Source organism: Neophocaena asiaeorientalis, unplaced genomic scaffold, assembly GCF_003031525.2.
Source record: "Neophocaena asiaeorientalis asiaeorientalis breed wild unplaced genomic scaffold, Neophocaena_asiaeorientalis_V1.1 scaffold251, whole genome shotgun sequence".
Classification (NCBI taxonomy): domain Eukaryota; kingdom Metazoa; phylum Chordata; class Mammalia; order Artiodactyla; family Phocoenidae; genus Neophocaena; species Neophocaena asiaeorientalis.
The window spans coordinates 8,486,801-8,512,835 of NW_020173377.1; the positions used below are offsets into that span (position 1 = coordinate 8,486,801).

Below are 26,035 nucleotides of genomic sequence, written 5' to 3' on the forward strand. Positions count from 1 at the left end.
AAAAATCTCTCCAGGCAATACAGTAGTAAGCTAAGATTGGAAACTTTAAGCTGAAAGATGGAACCAGAAAGAATCCCCTCTGACTTGGGGCCTGAAATGAAGCCATGACTCTGAGGTATTCAGGTGGTCCCACAGGGTGGCAAGTCTTACAAGGTAGATTTTTTGCCTCACTGAAGGAAAATGAAACAACCTCCTCATTATGTTGGAGGTATTAAGGTATAAATCTATCCTATAGAAGAATGTTAAAGAAGAACACAATCCAGAGAGAGACACCCACCACTATAAATAGTTCCTCACAAATGCCACCTAGAGTCAAAATTATCATTTCTATGTTCCAAACCTAAATAGCCTTGCAAGTCTTGGAAATACTTTGCCCTCTAAAGCAACCAGAAGAAAGTTCCTTCAGTCTACAACTTCTTGTCATGCTGGATTTTGAACCTTTTGAGCATTCACTCCCCAAACTCATATTCACAAGGCTAATATAGTGACACCTGGAAAACTAGAAACCTTATCGATCGATAGCACAGGCTACTTCTCCAAATGGACTTTGCATAAGTTCTTGCAAGCTTAGTAAAAATCCTACATTTGTCTGAAATGAAATGAAGGGAAGTCAATCATGAACTTCCTTTTCTCTGTGTTAAGTAAAGACACAAGCACACCATGATAAGCAAAAAAGAATGATACAATGTTCTCTGCTCATCCAAGGAAGGTTACAGTACAAGGGTTCTGGGTTAGAAAACACCACTGTGGCATACTTCCAGGACATAAGGTTAATTTATAGGCTACCTCAATCCTAACACGCTGGAGTTAAGGCAAGTATGTATGTATATCTTCCTAGTTATCAAGAGGGAGAGGAAGTGGTAAAAAAACAAAACAAAACAAAACTTGGATATACATTTAAAAGGTATCCAACTTATTTCAAAATAGGGCAAGAGCAGTTGTGATTTAATTTTTTTTTTTTTTTTTTGAGTTTTTGGCTGCACCCCGCTGGTATGAGGAATCTTAGTTCCCTGAACAGGAATCGAACCCGCACCTCCTGCATTGGAAGGCAGAGTCTTAACCACTGTACTGACGGAAAGTCCCAAGATCAGTTGTGATTTAAGATAACTGTACTGGAGAAACTTAACTCTCTATAAGGAAATATGGATCCTTAGATATGCTGCTTAAATATAACACAAAGATATGCTATAGCATATGGTAGAATCTTATTCAACCATTCTGATTTGGCCAAATGTTAAATTAGCCAAACATAATAGGAGAAATTTCTCTCTATTGAGTAGGTGATTGATTCAAAATATTCATGCACTTAGTAGAAGCATAAGTAATAAGTTCCAGCAGCAAGAAATAAATCATATATATCCTCAAAATAGAATGAAGGTATTTTGTGCAATCTCGGGAAATAGGGTTTTTGTTTTTGTTTTTAGGTATTTCATAAAATCATTGACTCCAGGGCAGGAAAAACACTACATACATAAACCAGAGCATTTTTATTCCTATTCCAGAGTTATAACAGCACAAAGATGAATCCTATTTCTTAAGACTTCCCCAGAACATGATTCAACACATTGTCTATTTTCAAAAACATTTTCTGCCATTTAATGCCATGTGATTTTTTTTTCCCAATGACTAAGCAAATATGCCTCACTGTTATATAAATCAATTCTTCCTTTCTTAATGTTGCAAGTAAAGACAGAGAGCTAGTACTTGCCATCCTCCCATATAAAAATCACACTTCAGCTTTTTCTTTTCCAATGTGATTAATCATATCTGTGACTGTCTTCCAAACTTAGTTGAAATTTTCCTGAATCCTTCAAAATCTACATTTTCTGGATGAATATGAAGAAAAGAAAGTTTTGTCATTTCTCTTTATTTCTGAATTCAGCTTGGTCTTCATTAGTGCTACATAGCTGCCTTATTATTCAATGTCCTCTGTGACCCCCTGATCATTTTCCCCTCAGGGTGCATATTTGCTCACTAACTATATTACCATTTTGTGATCTGCTGGATTTTCTCTGGTATTCTACTCTACAGTTGCCCTAAATTAAAGAATTTCATTCTTTTTGGCTTCTACTTCTCCTATTTATTAAATTTGGTCTGAAAATGAAGTTTATTTTCAAAGGAATTCATAATTCTTTACAATTATGGTATTAACGATGAATTTCATAAGCACCGTAGTTTTTAAATGTACTAAAGACAAATTTTGTTAAATGTTAGTATTCCAAACCTTACATTCCCCCCAGAAAAGAACTCTATTTTGCTCGGCCTTTTCCTTTACCCACTTTCTAAGACAAGTTTCTTTTCTTTTTTTTTTTAAATACATTTATTTATTTATTTTTGGCTGCTTTGGGTCTTTGTTGCTGCACACGGGCTTTCTCTAGTTGCAGTGAGCGGGGTCTACTCTTCATTGCAGTGTGTGGGCTTCTCATTGTGGTAGCTTCTCTTGTTGCAGAGCATGGGCTCTAGGCACGCGGGCTTCAGTAATTGTGGCATGTGGGCTCTAGAGCACAGGCTCAGCAGTTGTGGCGCACGGGCTTAGTTGCTACGCGGCATGTGGGATCTTCCTGGACCAGGGCTCAAACCCATGTCCCCTGCATTGGCAGGCGGATTCCTAACCACTGCACCACCAGGGAAGTCCCAGAAATTTCATTTTTTATGATGAATTATGTGAATGATAACAAAAGCAGAACTGGAAGACTGGGATGAAAATAAGAGGTGGGGGAAAGTCAAAGACTGCAGCCTTAATAGAAATAGTACAGCTATTTGAGAGTAAAGGGGTAAAAGAGAGAGAGGACCTAGCTTCTGAGAGTGCAAAGTGAAAGATCACTGGGAAAAAAAAGGATGGAAGGGGGTTTTGAGAAGAGTTGCCATGTGCAATGAATAAAATAATTTTTGAAGTTCCTGGAGAGACATGGGTAAAATTTAGAATTATTTTTCAATTATTTCATTTGCTATGCTGTCTTAAGACTGAACCATATGGGACCCCAGCACCTATTTAGGTTATACAAATATCCTCCAATGCTGACATTAGTTTGTCTGGACATAATTCATATCTGGACTTTGGTTTCCTTTAAGTGTCATAAACACATACCAGAAACAAATGTGATCATCCTAGAAATGCTCAAGAGCTCTCTGTCAGCTTTAAATGCAGTTCTGTTAGTTAATTCACAGGTCAATGTCTGGGACAACCCCAAGGACTACTTGAGTAATTAATAAATTTATATGAAAACATATTGAAAACAAAGGTATCTATCTGTTAGTGTCAAATACATAAAAGACACACTTTGAGGCAATGGTTGCTATATAGTAATGCAGTTTTAAGCTACGAGCAATGCATCTAAAGTAAAAGTATAAGAAGGATATGAAGGAACAACATTATAACACATGATAAGCCTGCTGCATAAAATTTTTAAGAAAGTGATAAACAGTTATGGCTTTACTGCTTTGCTATACAGATCACTCCCCAAAATGTAGACAGACATAACCTCAACTGGAATATGGGGTCTCTGCATGCCATTTTTAGTTAAGTTATATTATTAAAAATCAATACAGCACAACAGTCTACACAGGCATACCTCCGAGATATTGTGGGTCAGGTGCCACACCACAGCAATAAAGCTAATATTGCAACAAAGCGAGTCACACAGATTTTTTGGTTTCCCAGTGCAAAAAGTTACGTTTACACCATGCTATAGTATATTAAGTATGCAATAAATAGCAGTATTTATTTAAAAAACATAATATATATACATTAATTTAAAAATACTTTTTTGCTAAAACAATGCCAAAACAATAGTAACAGCAAAGATCAGTGATCACAGATCACCATAACAAACATAAAAACTTTGAAATATTGCTAGAATTACCAAAATGTGATAAGAGACACAGAGTGAGCAAATGCTGTTGGGAAAATGGCGCTGATAGACTTGTCTGACACAGAGTTGCCACAAACCTTCAATTTGTAAAGAATTCACTATCTGTGAAGCGCAATAAAACAGGTATACCTGTATTATTCTTAAGAAAGTACATAAAATAAGAGAAGGACCTGGAACTAAATTAAAAGTTAACACCAGTTCACACCAATATATTACATATTTGTAAACTAAACTTGTCACCAATACAGATGTACCACATAGCATGCATATGTGTGAAAGAGAATGAGGATTCAGAAATAAACATACATATATAGTAAATGAAAACTCTAAGGCATTCCCAGGGATCTAAACGGCCTATACCCAAATACAGTAAACTCATATCATAAGGGAGGGGACTTAAGTTTTCACACCAGAGCCTAAGGCTCTGCTTATAGTCAAACTTAACAGTGAAAAATCATTTAAATCATCTGTAGGGTGCAAGTTATATTGCTCTGTGTATTCAAACCTGACAATAAATATTTGAGAGCAAACAAGTGAACTAGGCTAAATAAGGGAAGTAAGCAAAGAAAAGTCCACCTACAGATATCTGGGTATTCAAACCATCTGTTCTTTAAGGAACTAGCAAATCTTCAGCAATGAATCTTTACCACGTAGGTGATGAAGTATAAACTTGTAAACCTTCCAACAGGGTTTGTTCCACTGTTTTAATATAAAAGTTGTATAACTTTAATGCATTAATAGATGCATTTGTCACTGTTAAAAAGATTAAACAAGGTGGGACTTCCCTGGTGGCACAGTGGTTAAGAATCCGCCTGCCAGTGCAGGGGACACAGGTTCAATCCCTGGTCTGGGAAGATCCCACGTGCCACGGAGCAACAAAGCCTGTGCACCTCAACTACTGAGCCTGCGCTCTAGAGCCCATGAGCCACAACTACTGAGCCCGCATGCCACAACTACTGAAGTCCACGTGCCTAGAGCTTGTGCTCCACAACAAGAGAAGCCACCACAATGAGAAGCCCACGCACCGCAACGAAGAATAGCCCCTGCTCGCCACAACTAAAGAAAGCCCACGTGCAGCAACAAAGACCCCACGCAGTCAAAAATTAATTAATTAAAAAAAAAAAACATTGGCTAAAAAAAAAAAGATTAAACAAGGTAACGTATGCAAAACTACTAGACACAGGGACAAAGAGCAGATACTCCATAAAAATGCTGGGTTTTAATCTAAGTCTTATTTCATTCGATGCACAAACACACTGCTCTGTGAAATCTTGTAGAGAAGAACACGGTAGCTGCTTTTCTTGCCAAGCCAGTTGGAGCCCCCATGAACAGCTATCACTTGCATACTTTAGGCATGGAGGAGACCTTACACGTGCACTGGCTTCTAAGTGAGCACAAGAGAATCCACTGCACACGGGAAGCATTTCTTTATGCCTGGGTCGCATCTCAGTAGATTGACTCCCTGTGGAATGGGCTTTCCCTTTCCAAAGCTGTAACACAGCACATGAGGCTCAAACCACAGGGCTATCAAACAAGGAGAATTCATTTCTTTTCCAAAAAGGCATTCCTATCAACTCTACCAGGAAAGCACATGAACCCATGAAATCCATTTATTCGTATCTTTAATAATATATCCATCCATGAGTCCCTTTTATCAGCACTTAGTTACAATGGGATGTCACAAATATTTGGAAACTGGAATTATTTTTCCTCGCTTTTTCTTCTCTACCTCCCTTTTTCTCCTTTCTTCCTTCTTTCTTTCCCTGAAATTTCTGCCTATGGTAAAGCCACAGCAAGAAGGAAAGTAAAATGGATTTTCCTAGTAGTCGACATTTCTGTGATATACTCTCATTTTTTGGTCCTCATAGGAACTCCCTCCAGGGTGCTCCTTTATGGGAATAAGGTATGCCAAATGAAATAGAGAACTGGAGGCACAATTTTACCCTTGACATATGAAGAGAGAGTATTTTTCTCCTGGATTTATGGGGTAATGAAACTCAGACACTTTTCTTCTTTTCCTTAGTTTGCACTTCCTACTTATTGCTGCACACCATCATTACCATCATCATAAATTTATAAGAGTGCCCATGGCTGTAGCCTCTCGGTAGCTCCCAAATGATCTAATCCAGACATCACTGTCTTCAGCTCCCCTTTGGCATGAGTCTATTTTCCATTCCTCTTCCTTACTGAAATCTGCTCTCGATTACTTTTCATCAGATGTTATAGCTTCCTTTTCTTTCCCTTAAGTTGAATCTCTTTTATTTCTTCCTCTCATTTCCATGCTCTCCTGGGCCCTAAGCACAGTTCCTCTACATATATAGGGGATTACATCTCCAAATTTAGAAACTCTTGAGAACTTTACTACCAAACTGCCTTTTCCAAGGTAATTTTTAGCAATATTAACTAAAAGGAGAATTTTAGTCTTCTTTGAAGCCACAGCTCCACGTTAAGGATCTCAGCTCTAACTTCTATCTCGTTGCAAGATGATAACCAGAGTTACAGTACATTCTTTCAACCCAGGCCAAACTCTCTAAAGATGGGCACTCTTCAACCCCCTGATTCCAACTGGGCTTCTTTAGGAAACTGGAGGTCCACAGTTTGGAATTAGACAGACAGGGGTTCAAATCCAGCCTCCAGCATTTAATTTGGATATAACCTTGAGTGACCATTTAACCTTTCTGAGTTTCAATTTCCTTGACTGAAGAATAAGAACACAAATATCTAACTAATGAGATTGTTGTGAGGATAAAATGAGGTAATCTTTGTAAAATATTGGTACACACAATGTCTGACACAGGGTAAGCATTCAAACTTGGTAGCTATTATTTTTATTCTTATGAGTTAAAATGTGGAATAGAATGGATTCCTCTTCATAGAAGATCACAAAGCTGATCTTGGAGGAGACACTAATACATTATTTAATAGGTCCCAGTCCCAAATACCAGCCAGTTCAGTGTTTTCACACTTGGGAAGTCACTAAATATTTTTTAATTGATATTAAAAATTGAGGACAGAGAATTAGGATTTGGAACCAAAAAATAGATAACCAGTCATAAATCTGGACATATCATTTACAGTCTCTATTCTCAGAACATACAGCTCTTTTTAAAATATATTTACTACAGTTAACCCTGGAGACTGAATATTTTTATCATCAGTTGCAAAACTGTCTCCTGAAAAGAAAATTGTGTAATTATACCTAGAACAGACTTCACATGTTAACCTTTGACATAACGGAAGAAAAAAAATTAGACACTCAGCAAGGCACTGGGAAGAAGAGGGAGAGAGGAAGAGTACGTGAGAGGGAAAAAGAAAGAGAGAGAGAGAGAGAGAGACAATGAGAATGAACGCAAAAGGGTTTGATGAGGATTACTGTTTGGCTTTTAGCCATCCAGTGCAGATAGGATGATCATACCATTTATGATTGCTGTCAATTCTCTCCATGGAAACAGGCTGAACAATTGGATACCCACTACCTCTCATACAAAGAAAGTAAAATTGTCAATTCCTTACAGGAATTTTGCCTAAATGAAATACATATATTTAAAATTATTATGATGCCAGAAATAAAGTTAAATATCTAAACTCAATGAAATTATCTAACTGGGTCTGATCCAACAGAGTGAGGTTTTTACTCTGGAAGGTGAGTAAAATATTTTAGGGCATAAGAATGAAAAATTCACTGATTTACCCTGATCTGTAAAAAGAGCAGTCTGATCTACTTCTGAATCAAACCAGACCTGCTTTAAAATGCTATTTCTGCCACCTGCTTGTTGGGCAAGTTACTTATCCTTTATGTGTCTGGCTTCCTTGTACCTAAAATAACTAGATAAGAAAGCATCTGCAAGCGGTGGGGACTAGGCCTGCCACTCTTTCTCTCTCTCCCTACACCCCCATGTCCCTCAAAGGAGCAAGTCCTAAGCCAACTGGCCAAATTCAAGCATACTGAGTCTTACTAATTAAGGGCAAGGTCACTACACAACACGTACTCTAAGTTGGTAAAAGTCTGATTCCTCAAGGAAGGGTAACCATTTCCTTCTTTCTGTCCTGCCTTCTTTCCAACTTTAGGCAATAGCATCCACGAGCCAAAGTGATGTCCAGAGCACCAGGTCTTGCCTGCAACACTTTCATTCTTGCCCACTCCCTCCCACTGTCCCCCAGTCAGAATCTTTAAGCATGCTGTTCATTTGAGGGGACTGTTTAGGAGAAAGTGGGAGGAAGTCCCACCTAGACTCCTTCCACACCAGCCTACCTTTATCAGTGTTCTACATTGGAAGGTCTTGGGCACTGGCCCAACTAATGACAAAGTGGCACTTTGTTACCATTTCCATGTTAGGGCCTTTGCATTTGCTCTTCCCCCTCTCTGGAAAGTTCTGCATCTTTAAATCATGGATCTTTACATCATTCAGGTCTCAGTTCAAATGTTATTCCTTCAGAGAGGCCTTCCCTGACCACCCAATCTAAAGCAGCATCCTCAACACCACCAAGTCACTCTGATATATTAATCTTCTGTATTGTTAATAGTTCTCATCACATTTCGTTACTTTCTTCATTTATTTGTTTGCTGCCCTTCCATCCCTCCTTCCCGAACATACCTATAAGGTTAGTCCAAGAGAACATGGATGCTGTCTGTCTTGTTTATCACTGGTTTATCCAGAGTCGGATGCCTATCAAATGGGTAGATGCACAATAAATTACAGCTATCATGACCCTGTCCTCTCAGGCTTGCTCCTGCCACCTCCTATGCCCAACCAAGTCCAATGAAACCTTTTGAAAGCTCTCCTCCTCAGCTGACCCAGGATAACAGCAGGTGTACTATGGGCTCTCTAAATTTTAGACTAAGTATCTCTATCTTATAAATTTCTTTCTTCTAATCAGAATTTATATAACCTACTCCTTATTTGAATAGTATCTTATTCCACTTACCTTATATGTACTTTTTAATAAACCCCAGCACAAAGGGCACAGCTTAGTGAATGTCCCAGCAAAACTAAAAGACAGTGGCTAATGCCTTTCTTACCCAAAGAAATGGTCCTAAAGAAGTCTTTCTACATCTCTGCCCTCCAGTCCCATAATACATGCACACAGTGGAAAGCCTATATTTGCATTCCAGATAATCTCCAGCAGGGAGTGAGGGGAAATGTTCTTTAAAAGGAGCAAACCTAAAACCATAAGGCTCTTGAAAATGCTGCCAGTTAACATTTCTTCTTAAGAAAGACACAATCCCAACAGAATCAAAGATAGCTCAGTGGCATCTTAAATCAGGGATAGTTTTTAAGTTGAAGCTTAGAGCGTCTCTTGGGAATCTCTTCAATTCTCCACACACACAAAAATATGGCACAGCTTCTCAGGAGGTACAATAGAGGCTTTCTTCTAGCATTACAACAGATAGCTAGGGACTTCCCTGGTGGCACAGTCCTTAAGAATCCCCCTGCCAATGCAGGGGACATGGGTTCGAGCCCTGGTCCAGGAAGATCCCACATGCTGTGGAGCAACTAAGCCCATGAGCCACAACTATTGAGCCTGTACTCTAGAGCCCGTGAGCCACAACTAATGAGCCCGCGTGCCACGACTACTGAGGCCCACACGCCTAGAGCCGTGCTCTGCAGCAAAGAGAAGCCACCGCAATGAGAAGCCTGAGCACCTCAACGAAAAGTAGCCCCTGCTCGCCGCAACTAGAGAAAACCCCGTGCGTAGCAACAAAGACCCAACACAGCCAAAAGTAAATAAATAAATACATGTACTAAAAAAAAAGAAGAACATAGAGCTATTTCTTTGGCTGTAGATCAGATGAAGTCATTGGGGTGAGTTTACTAGTCATATACATTTTCTAATGCATAACAGAATATGTCAATACTGGAATACACTCAGCACTGAGATGCTCACACTAGGAGATTCAGGAGGATAAGACTGACTCCCAGCTCCCATCTCACATTCACTAAGAAGCATATATTCATTGAGGGGAAATGTCTAGCAGAATGATCTATATTACTTAAATTGGTACCTATTACTGTCTTCTTGTTTGCCAATTCTGTACGGTTAAGTTGGCAAAAGTTCAATGCACACAGGATGCAACTCCATTCTATTCAAGACCACTCGTCTTTGTGTCATGATATCTCTGTGTTAAAGATCAAAAAGTACTAACCCTACAGAACTTTATCACATCACCTGGACCCATTTCATAAACAAAGAATGTAGACAGCACACTCAGGAACGGTCCCTAAAGGAATATCTTTCCAAGTTTAATTTTTTAAATTATTTATTTATGTATTTATTTATCTATTTTTGGCTGTGTTGGGTCTTCGTTACTGCACGTGGGCTTTCTCTAGTTGTGGCGAGCAGGGGCTACCCTTCATTGTGGTCCGTGGGCTTCTCATGGCAGTGGCTTCTCTTGTTGTGGACCACAGGCTCTAGGTGCATGGGCTTCAGTAGTTGTGACACGCAGGCTCAGTAGTTGTGGCTCGAGGGCTCTAGAGCACAGGCTCAGTAGTTGTGGTGCACGGGCTTAGTTGCTCCACAGCATGTGGGATCTCCCCAGACCAGGGATGGAACCTGTGTCTCCTGAATTGGCAGGCAGATTCTTATCCATTGCGCCACCAGGGAAGCCCAAGTTTAATTTTTGAAACAAACAAGCGTTTCTTTTCTATGGCATAGTTAATCTTACAATATTTTATACATATCTTTCTTGGAACTAGGCTTAATATAAATCCTAAAAAAAAGAGTAAAACCCCACATTTCCATAAGTGTTGTGATAGTTAATTTTATATGTCAACTTGACTGTGTCACAGGATATCCAGCTATGTGGTCAAATTTCATGCTGGGTGTTTCAGTGAGGGTATTTTGGATGAACTTAACATTTAAACTGATAGACTGGGTAAAGATTGCTCTCTCCAATGTGGATGGGGCTCATCCAATCAATGGAAGGTCTGAATAAAACAAAGGTCTGGCCCTCCCCTAAATAAGAGGGAACTCCTCCTGCTTGACTGGCTTCCAGCTGGAACATTGGTTTTTTTCCTGCCTTCGGACTCAAACCAAAACATTGGTTCTTCCTGGGTTGTGAGCCTGCTGGCCTTTGTATTGGAACTACAGTATTAGCTGTAGTGATTTTTAGGCCTTTGGACTCAGACTGGATCTATACCATTGGCTCTGCTGGGTCTCCAGCTTGCGGACTGCAGATCTTGGGACTTGTCAGCCCCCCTAATTGCATGAGCCAATTCCTCTCTCTCTCCCTCTCTCTCTCTGTGTATATATGTGTGTGTGTGTGTGTGTGTGTGTGTGTGTGTGTGTGTGTGTGTATGTGTGTGTGCGCGCACGCACATCCCCTATGGTTCTGCTTCTCTGGAGAACTAACACAAGTGTTAGACTCAAACCCAAAGACTAATAACTTTTTTTTTAATCAGTCTGGCACTTAACTGCACGTCTCTTTATAAACTATGTAAAATTTTTTCATGAGCTAACATATGGCACTCCATCACTCACTCTAGAACACTCTAGGTGTTTAAAACTTTTTATATTATTAAAATGTAAAACATCAAGGAAAGATGAAGTAAGACTAAACTGGGACAAGTTTGTTAGTAATGCCAAATATAAGGCAATCTTGAATATAAAGAAATATTCCATTTTCTCAAAGAAAAGTCTAAAAATATTCAAAAGGAAAGATGGCCAACTTGTACATGTAAACTTTTAGGGATATAGAAAAAAATAGTCCAAACATTTACTTATACTTTTTATTTCATTAATTTAATTGGAATTTTAAAAACACATTTTATTCAAGCTCTGGCATGACTATCTTTAGCATACAGCAGATGCCTTTCCATTCCTCCAACGGCATGTTCTAGAACACATCTGATTCTCTTGGTGTGAGACATGGCACTCCTTGAAGCATGTGTGAAGCTGTCTCTGGAAGTTGTCTCTAAAGGCACCAGTACCCATTTCTATAAGCAACTTCTTTTCAGTAAAAATTCATCCTCCTACAGGTACCATTTTGATGTCCATGATATACCCATCTCTTGTATTGCTTTTTAAAGTGATTTTCAGAAGGCCTGTTTAAAACAATATCCAACATTTGCCATTGTGAAGTCACAGCCCCCAGTATCATGACTAACTCTGCATTCAGTTTCTTTGCTCCTCTTTTACTGATCCCAGCAGATGACCTTCACAAGCAGCCAAAAGAAACATTGAGCGAAACCATTTCAGCCCACCATGACTTCCCAAAGCAGCACTTGAAAGGACCCGCATAGAAAGCAATGTCGTCTCTTCTAAGGGGTAATAAATTTGGGGGGAAGCAAATTTCACCTTTGTACTTGAGCATATGTGAGGTATTTTAGTGTACCTCTGCTTTTAAGATAAAATGCTAACTGATTTAATGACCATTTTGATACTGTGCTTCATTTCATGAACAATTTAGTAAACCTGAACTTCCTGAAAAACAAAGTACCTCTTTTTTTTTCTTTTCACACTGTAAACACCAACGATATAGGCTTATTTTTCCTTTAATCTTCACCTACAATGTATTTATCTGCTTAATGTACAAACAAGCATCTATTCCCCCCCAAAATTTGTTAAACATCATCTCTTCAATGTCTTCAATAACATAGCAAAGACATCTTTATGTTTACCTATATCTGGGAGGGTTAAAGGGAATTGCTCAAGATTGCTTTTGCGCCAGGGAACTAGGGAGCTAGTCATCTCATTTGCTTCCATTTCCTCATCTTTGGAAGTTCCTCCTATGGTCTTCCTCTTAGACCTTACTTTTGTAACTTTATGACTATCATCTCTTAATCCAAATGTGATAAAAAGTCTTCCCCTTCTTTGATAACAGAACCCAAATTTTGATGGACAGCAAGGTGCCCAGCTTTAGATAATGGATGATGACTGGTCTAAGCCAATCATGATGCCATTTTTCTTTGCTATTGATTGATGTTTATAGTAGATATGTGACCTAGCTCTAACCAATGAGGGGAAGTACACTGGAGTTTCCATGAAAGATCTTCGCTTTGGATAAAAAGCCAGAGTTGTATGAGGAGGAAGGCTTTTTTGACCTGCCTCTTCTTTCTTTTTTTGGACACTGTCATGTAAAAACTTTGTGTTTGGAGCTATGGCAGTCATCTTTTGACCATGAGGCAACAAGCCAAAAGATGAAAGATTCTGAGGATGAAAGAGACGGGGTCTTTAGTGACATCAGTGAGCTACCAAATCAACCCTGGGATCCACTACCTCCTGTGTTCTTGTAAGTACATAAATATCATTATGGATTACGTTAATATTGCTTGAGTATTTTGGTACTCGTAACCAAAAGCATTCATAACTCATACGTCACCCTAACATCAACCTCCATTTGTTATGGAGCAAAAGTAACTATATTCATTATTTTATCCCTATGGCACCCATTTAAAGTTCTGGTACTCAGTAGTGTATCTTCCACAGCTTAGAAGGATATATGTTCCCCTCTCTCCAGCACTAAGGAGCTCTTCTTATAAGACTGACAGATGAATGAGCTACAAACTGAAACCAATCCAAAAGAAATAAAAACAAGCAAGAAAAGCAAAGAATCATGTAAACATCCATTCTAGGGAACGTGAGGGTGTAAGCTTAAAAAGGCTTATTATTGGGCTTCCCTGGTGGCGCAGTGGTTGAGCCTGCGCGTCCGGAGCCTGTTGCTCCGCAACGGGAGAGGCCACAACAGTGAGAGGCCCGTGTACCGCAAAAAAAAAAAAAAAGGCTTATTATTATTAGGAGGAAAATGCATCACCTCTGCTAAGACGAGTGAAATTAAGTTGTAATCATGATGGTGTACCAGAGTATTTGATAAAAAGAAAAAAGACATTGTTCTCAACACTTATTTTGGCAGAGGGTATGGAGGAGGGCAGGGAAACACAGGGGAAATATTCCCCTCTACCTCTCTTGAGCTGTTGTGGCTGGACTAATAATAAAACTGGCACAAAAGAGATTAACAGGAGAAAAACAAACAAATTTTAATTCATCTGCATGGAAGTCCCGTAGAAATTGGACCAAAGAAGTGGCCAAAGCAGGCAACTTTTGTACTTTTTAGACAAAGAAACAATACATTTGTGAGGAATTGACAGGACAAAGAAACTCAGGTTTTCGGTGTTCAATCATTGAAGAAACTAAACAGAGTTTGGTCTTGGGGTAGTAAATTAAAGATGAAACAAAAATTGTTTACACAGGCTTCTCAGCCCCAAATTCCCTGTCTCTGGTGATAAGGGTGTCCTTCTACCTCCAGATGCAGGGAGTGCACCTTTCACAGGAGAGATTTATTTCCTGACTTTAGGGAGAGAGAAAAGAAGGTCAGAGTGTCTCTCTAGCGTTGGCCATTTCTCAAGTAAATTTAATTCAAAATAATCAATATATGGGACTTCCCTGGTGGCACAGAGGTTAAGAATCCACCTGCCAATGCAGGGGACACAGGTTCGAGCCCTGGTCCAGGAGGATCCCACATGCCGTGGAGCAACTAAGCTCGTGTGCCACGACGACTGAGCCTGCGCTCTAGAGCCCGCGAGCCACAACTACTGAGCCCACGTGACACAACCACTGAAGCCTGTGCGCCTACAGCCCATGCTCTGCAATGGGAGAGGCCACCGCAGTGAGAGGCCCACGCACCGCAACAAAGAGTAGCCCCCACTAACCGCAACTAGAGAAAGCCCGTGCACAGCAACAAAGACCCAACACAGCCATAAATAAATAAATATATATATTTTAAAAAAACATTACAAAATAATCAATATCCACTGAGGCACATTTTGAGGTGGCCTACCCTGGGCCCCAACAACTGCAATGGAAAAGGTTCAAAGGTCATCAACTGAAATGGTGATGCATTCAAGGCAGGTAAATTTGCTTCTGAGTTGACAGAGATGGGATGAATGGTGAGATAGCTGATGTCTTCAAAATGACAAAAGGCACAGATATGGGGAAACAGAGCTGAGTAACCAGTTCCAAGAACAGCAGAATTACAACAACCCTAATGTAAGACCTCAACTCATCTCTCAGCTTCCAGTTTTCTTCAGTTTAACCCCTTCTCCATACTGCTGCCAAATATCCAAATATTGCACTTCCCTCCTCTGCCTAAAGATTTTCGATGACTGATAACTGCCTCTGATAAAAACCCCAAACCTTACCATGATCTGCAAGGCCTTTCATGATCTGCCCCTGCCTGCCTCCCTATCTGAGGCTTATTTTTCCTTTAATTTTCACCTACACTGCTCTCTCTATGCTCCCCCTGCCATCTTCTTTCAGTGCATAGATCCTACCACACTCTCTGAGGCCTCAGAAAAGCACAATATCCTGAGCATCCTCACCATTCATCTGAGGTCTCCTCATATGTGGCTTTGAAGGTTATACCCACTTTAACAGGGAGGTTATCCCTAACCACGCTCCACACTAAAACCGGTGTGGTACACTTCCCATAGCACTCTCTTCTTCTCCCTTAATAATACTCCTCACACTTGTCAGTAACTGGTTAATGACTTTCTTCTCCTATAAACTGGAAGATCCATGAAGGCAAGGACCATGTCTGTGTCCTTTACCCAGTTTGTGGCATATAGTAAGCTTCACTGTGCATACAATGAATGGCCAGTTGTAATTTACCATTGTGCTGATACCATCTTGGGAGGGAGGGCTTTTAACAACTGAAGGACACATATGAAAAACAGGCTTATGATACACTAATAATAACAGGGGATAAAAAAAGCTATTAAGGATGGTTTTAATGACTGGGACATACCTTTTACTCTTTTAGTTAGACATCAAGGAAAAATTAGTGTCCTTCCTAACATGCTCTGAGTTTAGAGCACAAGCTAAGGAGTCAGATGGCCCTGGATTTGTATCCCAGCTTTTCTACTTATCAGCTGTGTGATTTGACATAAATCTCGAATCCCTCTAAGACTCAGTTTCCTCATCTATAAAATGGGGATAATGACAAAGCCTTTCCAATATGGGTTTGTGAGAATTAAATGAGATAATACATGGAAAACCCTTACCCTAGTGCTTACCACATGTAAGCACACAATAAATGTTAGTGGGGGTTCTTCGATGTTCTGGCCATCATCATTAGAGACAAAACATAAATTCAACTGGATTGAAACTATGTGCTTAATAAATGTTAGATAGTACTGTTGTGGATGGTGTCATTGTTATTTGTGGCATGTTATGTATGATGTCATTGTTATTTGTGGCAAAAAGTACCAGCGCTCCTCTGAGCACATGTGTTCCTTGAAGTTAGGTGGGTCCATGTCTGTTTTGGTCACTACTCTGACCCAATATCCAGCATAGTGCTTAACACATGGTACACACATGCAATAGACACTTGCTGAATGAGTAATTGAATCAAAGGTCTAAACCAATGTGATAATACAGATACTCTTGTAAGAAAATAGAAAGAGAAAGACAAGAGGAGGAGATCATCAGAGGAGGAGATAGGAAAGAAGAATAGAATTTCTTTTTTTGGTAATAAAAGCTTTTAAGCAACAAGGTTAGAAGTTCAACTGCAATGGCACAAAATAGAGAACTCGTTGAGAATTTTTTGCTATTACATTCAAAGCAGAAGCCGATAATGAAGGCAGCAGCATTCAGAACCATCACATCTATGACCAGTTTTCAGACCCTGAAAAGTCGATTAGAACATTCCAGGAAACTGCTGCAGTTTTATTCTAAAAGAAGACTCTGAACTCTGTTCACATCTCTTATCCACTCACATTGCTTTGTCTACCAGTGTGGCCTTTCTGAAGTGAGGGCTTCTGTTCTCTCTTCCTTCTTCCTCCGTGACGATAAAACCCAAAGTACCTTCCACCCCTAAGAGGAAGAGTGTCTTAATATAACTATCACATGTGACACAAAGCTCGCCACTAATGTGAGCTGGACAAGAATAAATTACCTAAATGAGACAGAAATAGCCATTCACTTCAAGGAAGGCCCATGTTCTTGAAACTCTGCAGCATTGAAACCATTTAGAGTTCGCTATCAAGATTCCTAGCAGTGCTCATTACCTCGGCCAGCAGTCCCTCTGGACTACTGAAGACTTATATGAAATATATATAATCATGGGCTGCAATGCCTAATGGCAACAGGATGATTTAAAAGCACTATGATAGGGGACTTCCCTGGTGGCACAGTGGTTAAGAATCTGCCCGCCGAAGCAGGGGACACAGGTTCGATACCTGGCCTGGGAAGATTCCACATGCCACAGAGCAACTAAGCCCGTGTGCCACAACTACTGAGCCTGCGCTATAGAGCCCATGAGCCACAGCTACTGAGCCAACGTGCCAAAACTACTGAAGCCTGTGCGCCTCGAGACAGTGTTCCACAACAAGAGAAGCCATGGCAATGAGAAGCCCACGCACCGCAACGAAGAGTAGCCCCTGCTTGCCACAACTAGAGAAAGCCCGTGAGCAGCAACAAAGACCCAACGCAGCCAAAAATAAATAGATAAAATAAGTAATAATTGAAAAATAAAACTAAATAAAGAAATAAAAGTGCTATGATAGCCTTCACCCATGATATTCATCTCTTCTTGTCTGTTCTTTTATGATCCAGACAAAAACTTGGAATGCAACTTATATATTGATATTTCCTGAAAAGGATTTCAGCAGCTCTTTAGGAAAGACTGTTTAAGCAGTTTTAATTTTAAGTGTAAGCCTCAAAACATTTTGCCTCTATGGTACTTAAGGGTTTAGTTTCTATTTCATAAAAATTAAGCCCCACTGAGAGCAGTATTCAATTCTTGCTCCAACTAGAGTATCACGTGGTGGTTAAGTGCACGCACTTTGGAATGAGAGAGACTTGGGTTCACCTCTGGGCTCCCCATAGACCTTTGCATGAATCAGGCAAGGTATTTAACCTTTTTGAGCCTGAGTTACACCATCTGATAAATTATATTACACATGCCTGGCATGGAAGAACTTAAAAAATATTAGATGTTACTGGAATTAATGTTGTTATTGTCATTTTCTGGTAGAAACTACTAGTAGCCACCCAGGCACACAGCTAGACCACATTTACCAGCTCTGATACAGTTGGGTAGATCCGAGTGACTGAGTTCTAATCAGTGTAATACGGCAGAAATGATGTACACCTCTTCCTGGATGGATCCACAGAAATCTTTCAGGCTCTATCCTTAACTCTTTCTTTTTCTCAACAACTCTGAAGGCTACTTATTGAAGAAGTAAGAGCTACAAGATGTAAGGAAACTGGATCCTAGGCAAACCTTGGAGGAAAGTTACCCTCCAGAAACGTTTGTAACAGATTCTGAATGAGTTAGAAATAAACGTTTTTTCTGTTGAGTTATTGATATTTGATGTTGTTCATTAAGGCAATTAGCCTACCTAATTGTTTCTTAACCTGGACACTACTGATATTTTATACTATATAATTATTTGTTATGGAGGGGGCTGTCCTGTGCCTTATAGGATACTTAGCAGCATCCCTGGTCTCTGCCAACTTGATGCCAGTAGTATGTTCTCCCTTAACTATAACAACCAAAAATGTCTCTAGACATTGTCAAGTGTCACCTAGGGAGGGCAAAACTATCTTTGGCCTACCCTGACCAAAACATCATCATGACCACTGTCATCCCAATCACCATTACTGATAGTCTAGTCTCTTATTACCCCCTTATAATCACAACCCCAAAGTTCCAAATATAGGCCCAGCATATTTTTTTATGAGAAAAAATTCAAATGGCACCAAAACATAAGAGAAGATAAGGGTTCGAGTGGTAAACCCAGGGTTACAAGGGACCAAAGAACAAAGTCAAAACCAAAACAAATATAATTTTTTTTCGAAACCTTGTTTGATCATTTTGGTAACCCAGAACAAAATTATTTTTTTAAAAAAAGAAGACTAGGGATTTCCCTGGTGGTCCAGCGGTTAAGACTTCGCCTTCCAATGCAGGGGGTGCACGTTTGATCCCTGGTCAGGGAGCTAAGATCCCACATGCCTCCAGGCCAAAAAACCAAAACATAAAATGAAGCAATATTGTAACAAATTCAATAAAGACTTTAAAAATGGTCCACATCAAAAAAAAAAGAAGAAGAAGAAGACTAAATAGAGGTAGAGGAAGTTCAATATTTAACAAATACTTGTAGAATACCTACTATGAGATAGGCACTGTGCTGAACATACACTGGTGAATAAAACAGATATAATCCCTGCTCTCACTGAGATGAAAGGTAAATAAAAATATGGTAAAATTTTCTAACAGTTTAAACACAGTCATTAATTGACCACTGTGACAGGCAGAATTCTAAAGATGTCCCTGCAAGATTCCTGCCCCTAGTCATTCAATCAAACTTTAATCTAGGTGCTTCTGTGAATGGACTTTTCAGATGCAATTAAGGTTACTAGTCATATGACTTTGACATTGGGAGATTATCCTGGATTATCTGAGTTTGTCCAATGTAGTCACATGAGGCCTTAAAAGCGTAAGTGCAAAGTGGAAAACAGTCTGAGAGAAGTGACAGAAGCAGATGCAGAAGCAATGCAGCAGATGGGGAGTCAGAGAGATTCCAAGTATGGGAAAGATTAGATGTGCTATTAATGGTTCTGAGATGTAAGGGCTAAAGGTGAGGATTGGAGAGGGGCTTGTAGGAACTAAGGGTGGTCCCCAGCTAAGAGCCAGCAAGGCCACAAGGACCTCAGTCCTACAACCACAGGAACTGAATTCTGTCAACAATCTGAATGTACTTGAAAGTGGATTCTTCCCTAGAGCCTCCAGAAAGGAACGTGGTACAGCTGACACCCTGATTTTAGCCCTGTGCCCCTGTGTTGGGCTTCTGACCTACAGAAACTGTGAGATAATGACTGTATGTTGTTTTAAGCCACTAAATTCATGAAATTTGTTATGCCTCAGTAAAAAACTAATCAACCATTGTGCCTTAAATGTTTTAGAAGAGAGTGGGTCAAAGAAAATAGATATTAAAATATACCTTAACCTTCATCAATCTCAAGTTTGCTAAGTACTTGACAGGTGCTCACTTGTAGAATAAAAGAATTCATTCATATTTTCATTCATTTGTTTAATAATATGTATTGAGTACCTCTTCTCTGATGGTCCCTGGAAGAGGTGCTGAGGATACAGTAGTGAAAAAGATATTGTCTTTTACTTCTAATTGCTCATAATGGAAGTGGAGGATGGAAACATGTACACCCAACAATAATGCAGAGAATGTATAACTCAACCTTAATATAAATATGAAAAAAAGTATGAACAAAATACAAAGGAGCATGGAATAAAAATCACAGCTAACATCTATCAAGTACTTGTCTCACTCATATTTACAACAAGGCTATGAGGTAGAACCTGACCCTTCCCATTTTGCAGATGAGGAAGCTGAGGCACAAGCGGGTGAAGAAACCAGCCCAAAATCATAGTCAGTAAGTGGCGAAGCTGGGATTTTAACACAGGTAGTCTAACTCCAGAGCCTACGCTTTTATACACTTCATGGTGCACTCTCTCAATGCAGAGGAGTGGGCACACTCATGAGAAGGGCTGAGATTTGGAATGGATACCTTTATCAAGGAAAGAAGAAGGGGTGAGCAGAAAGAAACAGCATCAGTAAAGACATAGATTTAGGAAGAAGGTGCATGGTATGGCATATCCAGGGAACAAAGGAGGAACCTGTATCAGGATGAAGGAGAGCTGATGGCAGATGAAGTTGAAGCGTAAGTTGTCCTGACTTGACAGTCTTAGACCAATTAGTTGTTCAATTTCATTCTGAAGCTTTCAAAAGGACCTATTAAAGAGCATGATAAGGCAAATAATTTCCATCAAATTGTGTATGATTTTTAACATTGTTATTAGTGGATACCATCAGGCATCCAACATACAGCCCTCAAGTGTAATAACATTTATCCATACAACTTGGAAAAACCTTTGAAAACATAGTAAAACCCTAAATGATTCTGAGTTCAAGGAAACTGGGATAAAGTACAGATGCGTGTAAGAATCCAGCTCTGTCTTCCATCTAGAAAGCTCTTCATGTCTAAAGCCACAAAGATACTGCTCAGCTTCTGAATCATCTGAGTTCGTTCGCAAAAAAATGGGTGGAAAATCTACATATTGGCATTGAGAACATTTCTCGATAGAAACAGACCAACTGTTCAAATCAGGACCACCCGAAATAAATACATAAATACAGCATATAGAAGCAAAGGCATTTGTGGATCTAAACCCTCAAAAATTCTTCCATTTTTTGCCTGATGTAGAGTCATCATGAGCATTTGGCATTCTAGCTAGTTCTGTTTAATACAGTAGCCACTAATCATATGTGACTGTTTAAATTTTAAAAAGTAAAATTAAATAAAATTCCACCTCAGTGTCATTAGCTGCATTTCAAGTGCTCAACAGCGAAATGAGGCTATGGTCAACATACATATAAAACATTTACATCATTGTAGAAATTCCCATTGGAAAGAAATAAGGTACTTATTTAGATAAAAGCAGTGATTTGTTAGGCACACCTAATATGACTTAGTTTATTTTAAATCCATATAATTAAATTCACCTATTGCAAGGTCTTATGAGGTTCTGAATTTTTGTTTTAATCATTCATATGTATTTCATTCCTCTAAGTATGGAGAGATTCTATAACAAGAGACTCTCCATGGAGACAAGACAAAGCATTTATTAGGCATCAGCTGTTTCAAGCTCTGTACTGTGTTCACATCTTTTATGTCACTTAAGTCTCATAACACCCCGGAAGATGGCATGGTTGTCGCCATTATACGGATGAGAAGGTTGAGGCCAAGAGAAGGCACCACGTCTTTTCACTTACAAAACCTAAGAAATACTTATTTCTTCCCAGCTAGCTCCACTGCTCCTAAGAGGAATACAGTACATAGACTGAACAGTTAATTTTCCATAAATGAGGTTTACTTAGAGGGAAATCAGAGTTCTCTTTCATGCAGTTGAAGATTTTTTTTAATTGTCAAAATCATCCTGTTCTGGCAGTGGTTAAGAAGTGACTCAGGGAAGTACAAGGCAAGGAGGAGAGAGGAAGTCTGTGCAGCTGGAAACACTGAGTCAGATACTTATGTCATCAGTCCCCAAAGGCTCCATACCTCTGCCACAAATATACTCAAAGTTACTTTTTTATGACTTCTCCGCTCCAGTCTCTGGAAGGAATGTGCTTGATATTTATTTTTAATCTGCTTCTCCCCCGAAAATGTGGAGGGGATGATATCTAGCCTATAAGATGGTCCCCAATGATTTTTGCCTTCAGACAGTCATCTTTGATACGGAATAGGGCTGACCTGTGTAACTAAAAGGATATTGCAAAATTGATGATGTGCTACTTCTGAGGCTAGGTGATGAGACATTAAAGGTTTCACCTTGTTCTACCTCTGGAGGAAGCCAGTCACCACATGATGAAGATATTCAAGCAGCCTGTGGAGAGGTACCCATGGAGAGGAACTGAGGCCTCCCACCAACAACCACCACCAACCTGCCAAGCATGTGAGTAAGACAACTTGGAAGTGTATCCTCCAGACCCAGTGAAGCCTTCAGACGACTGTCAAACTAGCCAACATATGAAACCTAGAAACAAAACGACCCAGCTAAGCCTGTCCCAAATTCCTGACCCACAGAAATAGAATGGAATAATATATGTTTATTGCAGTTTTAAACCATGCCATTTCAGCATAATTTGTTAGGCAGCAATAGATCACTAACACAGAGGGTTTCTCAAGCTTTATCTAGTAGCAACCCTGCAGATGGAACATCTCACGTGCTGCTTTATACATCTAGCTCTTTCTCCATAATTATGTCTCGTCTTAGCACCGAGGCTGCAGACAAGTACCAAGTCTTACACTTTGTTGTGTTCTCTCTTCTCATGCCTGTTGATTAATTGGGTTCCAGTGATTTTCCTCCTTCCCCTTTGACTACTGACAGCATTTTCCTCAACTCTTAGGTCCTTTCTCTTCAGATTTTCTTCCCCTTTTCTTTTTCTTCTTAGCTGATCAAAAGTCAGAAAAATCAAAAATGTTCTATCACAAAGTGTTCATGGCCCTCAGCAACAAAAGCCCACAGTACTCTTTTCAATGACCAGAGAAAGATTATAAAGACTCTCAATTAATTTAACTCCTCCTCCCATTAGGAAGCTGCTACACATGGTGAAACAAATGAAATAAAATTAACAAATTTGCTTATCATCTATTTCCTGTCATTTGAACACTTGCTTCACCCATAAACTATATTCATTCCACACTTACTGGACATGCAAAGCACTATGGGTGATGCTAAAACTATACACTGTCTATTTTCAAGGAACTTATAATCAAATATAGGAGGCTTGTCATAAAGATACAAATATTTATTCATATTCACTAGTACATTTACACATCAAAGAGAGTGAAAGCTAAGGGCCAGATGAATGGTATACTCAAGTGTTAACAGATCTTCAAAGGAAGAAGTTATTGCTGTGAGCTGAATTTATGGAGGAAAAAAGCCTTAAGAGAGTTTAACTGTGGTAAATATTATTATAGATTCTACCAATTTCATCCAGTTCTCTTTCGGCCCTGGGCATAGACATGCCTGCACATCTCAGCCTCTTGTTGTTGGCAGGGCCATGTGACCAGCTCTTACCCAATGGGGTGTAAGAAAAAGTAACATACTTCATTTCAGGGTTAAGTCAGGGAAAAACCCATTTTTTTTTTTATTATTATTATTTAATCTTGGCCACACAGCTTGCGGGATCTCAGTTCCCTGACCAGGGATTGAACCCTGACCACAGCAGTGAAAGCGCCGAGTCCTAATCACTAGACCACCAGGGAACTCCCAAAAATCCATGTTTAATTCTCCAGTTTCTCTTCCCTAAGAAGGTCACATATTCTAGCCAGGGCACCACAGGATGGTGGTAGCTCTATCAGCTTGGGTACCTGAGTGACTACAAATAGCAGAGGCCCCCGACTACCTGTGTTGGACATGTACCTTGAACAGGAGATAAGAGATAAGACTTCCTTCATGTTATGCCACTGGGATTTCGGGATGAATTTGTTATTGCAGCATAACCTAGCCTGTCCTCACTAAAACAGAAAGATTCCAAAAGGCGGAGAAATGAAGTAAATGGTACAGGTAATTTATAAGTCATGTGTTACATGACCTTTCTCAGTGACAACTCTATGCACATACCAGAACATAGGTTGTTATGATATATCTTAATAGAATCAAAGGTTTTTAAATAACAACATGAAGAGGGTGGGAAAGGCAGCAGGAGAATGAGCTACTGCCCTTGGGTGATCACTACAGATCTCAGAGTAACAGGATTATGGACACCTTGGCCAAGAGCATTCCTCTCTCTTTGCTTTCTTTTCCTTTGAGATTACAAGCCATATATTTCCATTTGGAAAACAGTATTTCATAACCTCTAAACCCAACATGAGTCTTGTGAAACCCTAGTCGACAGCTGAACAGCCAAAAATAAAGACTTGGAATTCCTTCAAAACTATCCCATTTTACACAGCAATGCTTTCTTTCTCTACCAAGAAAGTGTTCCAGCGTGATGGATTCCCCCTCTCGCTGTATATTACACTTACTGCTCTATGCCTGTCACTCCCTATTCTCTTCCTAGTTGCTTGTGCCTTATTAAATTCAACACTTTAAAACAACTAATAAGAAGCAGAGAGCCTCAAGAAGCCCTTTCTCTTGCAACCAGGGCTCCCTTTTTTCTAGAAATAAATGACGTTTTCCAATCAATCCGTGGGCGGGATTCACTGACAACGTATTTTCTTTGTAACGTTTCTCAATGAGTAGCAAATGGTCTTTGATGAGGATTTGGTGATAAATTTTAGCCAAACTTTTTCATACAGACATTATCTCCCATGTTACCTCCTCAAATCAAACCTCTTTGAAATTGATTTGCAAACAGAATTTGAGAGTCTAAAGATATAATCAAATAGTCATTCTTGACTATTATTCTCAAAGCAAAGCTCCAGGCCAAGTCATTTCAGGATATGCAATAAAACATCAAGTAGAAATTCAAAGGTCCATCTCAGTCTCCAATGTCTTTGAACATTTGTGTGTTTTGGGGCAGGCAGGGGAGCAAAGGAGGAGAAGAGAAACTTATCTTAATTATGCACATTTTAGAGTGTCTCAGTCTTTGGCCTTTAAACATTGTACTAAAGTCCAGTTTTTGTCATTTTGAAGGGATTTCCCAAGTTAACCAATTCCCATGGAACTGACTTCAGATTGGTCCCTTATCTAAGGAAAGGTTCTGACAACTCAACAGGAAGGATTTGCAAAGTTTTACCAGAGATTAAAAAATACCCCTAAAATACCAAATTTGAAGAAAATACCTATTTCACCTAAATCCTATACGCCCATGTGTAATATCAATTCTTCTGATTTTTGAGGAATATTATTCTTGTATCATTGGTTTGCAGTGGGAATGTATTACTAAGTCTCTTTGGTTCTAAGTAACAGAAACTAGGATAAAATGGAAGGAAAGAGATTATTAGAAGGACACAAGAGTATCCCAAAGGACTCAGAGGCAGAGATGCAGCCAGTTCCCCTAATGCCAGAGAATAGAAGGTAGGCAGGAACCTAGGAAATACAGTCGCCTTCTTTCTCTACTCCTCAATCCTCAAAGAGATATACGGCCACCCATAGATCTCAGGTTTACCTGTCACAGTTCCAGCCACACACAGAAAATGACTGCCTATCTATGCATCTCAAATTCCAGGAAGACAGACTTTGGCGGGCCAAGCTTGGATTAAATATCCAACTCTAACTGAAATAATTTTTGCCAGGGAACCATGTGGTGAGCAAAGATGATTGCTAAGGCTCAACTGAGCACTCTTACAGAGAAGGAAGAGAGTTCTCTGAATAGAAGAGATGGTCTGAAGACTCCACAGCCACTCCAGGAGTGCCAGTATAGATAAACGGGAGCCAGAGTTTAAGCAAAGGCTACTGTTACTAGAAGTTGTCCCATCCCTTTTCTCCTATTACAGGAGTTGATACAACTTCAAATACTCATATCTGACACCAACAAAGAGGGACCGTCCTTTCTTGATATCTTTTCCAAAGGTCCCAAGGGGCTCCCATTACCTTACCCTACTATTCAGCATGAGTTCTGACAAAAGAAGAAATGAAGCAACTTTGATTTTACTCTTTATATTTGCCAGTTCTTCTGGCAAGACCACTGAAGGGTAGCAGA

General features: G+C 39.6%; 1 protein-coding gene across 10 annotated transcripts in view; it reads right to left on the reverse strand.

Annotated features, from left to right (window-relative positions):
• The window catches only part of FHIT (fragile histidine triad diadenosine triphosphatase), a 1,420,480-nt gene that overhangs the window by 1,030,429 nt on the left and 364,016 nt on the right, over positions 1–26,035 (reverse strand). Inside the window, exon 1 of one of the 10 annotated variants that reach the window (XM_024746514.1) lies at positions 8,468–8,538. The exons of the other annotated variants lie outside the window; for them this stretch is intronic. The gene's annotated coding sequence lies outside the window, so the exon portion shown is untranslated. Of the gene's footprint in view, positions 1–8,467; positions 8,539–26,035 lie in introns of those variants that run through there. 10 annotated transcript variants of the gene reach the window in all.